The sequence below is a fragment of the Phalaenopsis equestris genome, unplaced genomic scaffold (genome assembly GCF_001263595.1).
Source record: "Phalaenopsis equestris unplaced genomic scaffold, ASM126359v1 Scaffold000942, whole genome shotgun sequence".
NCBI lineage: Eukaryota > Viridiplantae > Streptophyta > Magnoliopsida > Asparagales > Orchidaceae > Phalaenopsis > Phalaenopsis equestris.
In genome coordinates this window covers 1-788 of record NW_018165381.1, presented here as the reverse complement: position 1 = coordinate 788, position 788 = coordinate 1, and positions in this window count along the sequence as shown.

The following is a 788-nucleotide window of genomic DNA, read 5'->3' as shown; positions in this document are numbered from 1 at the left end:
CTTCAATTTTAGCCAGGAAGGACATCCACTTCACTGCGAGGACATGTCTGCGTTGAAATGCTGAAGAAATATTGTAATATTAATAATAATGATGTTATTATTATATTATAATATTTTAATATTATATAAGAATAAATTAAAAAAAAGAGTTTTTTCCTCATATTATCCCTCACCTCACGCGTATAGCCCACGCCTCTCCCCTCATTGCACGGAGAGTTCGCGAACCCTAGCCATCAAGCCGAACTATCGGCCTTTGTGCCCTGCTCGCCAATTGGAGCTCCTTGAGATTGCCAGTCTCCTCTCCGCCGTTCGTTTGCCAACTACAGCCAACCTGCCCGAGCTTTTGGCCTTCTCTCTCATGAAGCTGTCGGAGCTCCCTCTCCGGCGCTCCTTGTCGGGTCTCCTTCATCGCTGGTGAAGGCTAACTCCTCTAGCCACCTTCACAGAGATCTACAGCTGCTGGAAAAATCCGCTGCCACCTCCTTTCTTCTTCTCTCGGCCAGGTGCATTCGCGGCATTATTTTCTTGTCAACAGCATCCCGTCGGCCTCCCCAACTCCGGCGTTCAGATCTCACCTGCCCCAGCTTTCTCTCACGTAGAGCCCTGAGTTATTGCACCCCTAGCCGCTTGGCTACCCTTCAGGTTGGTCGAACCTCCTTCACCAGCAAAGCCTTCGATGATGAAGTTTCTACCATCACTTCCTTCACACACAGGACCTAGGGCAGCACTTCCCTCTCCTTTGTTGGAGCTCCTCGTTGCCGTCGTGGTAGCGACAGCTTTGCGACATA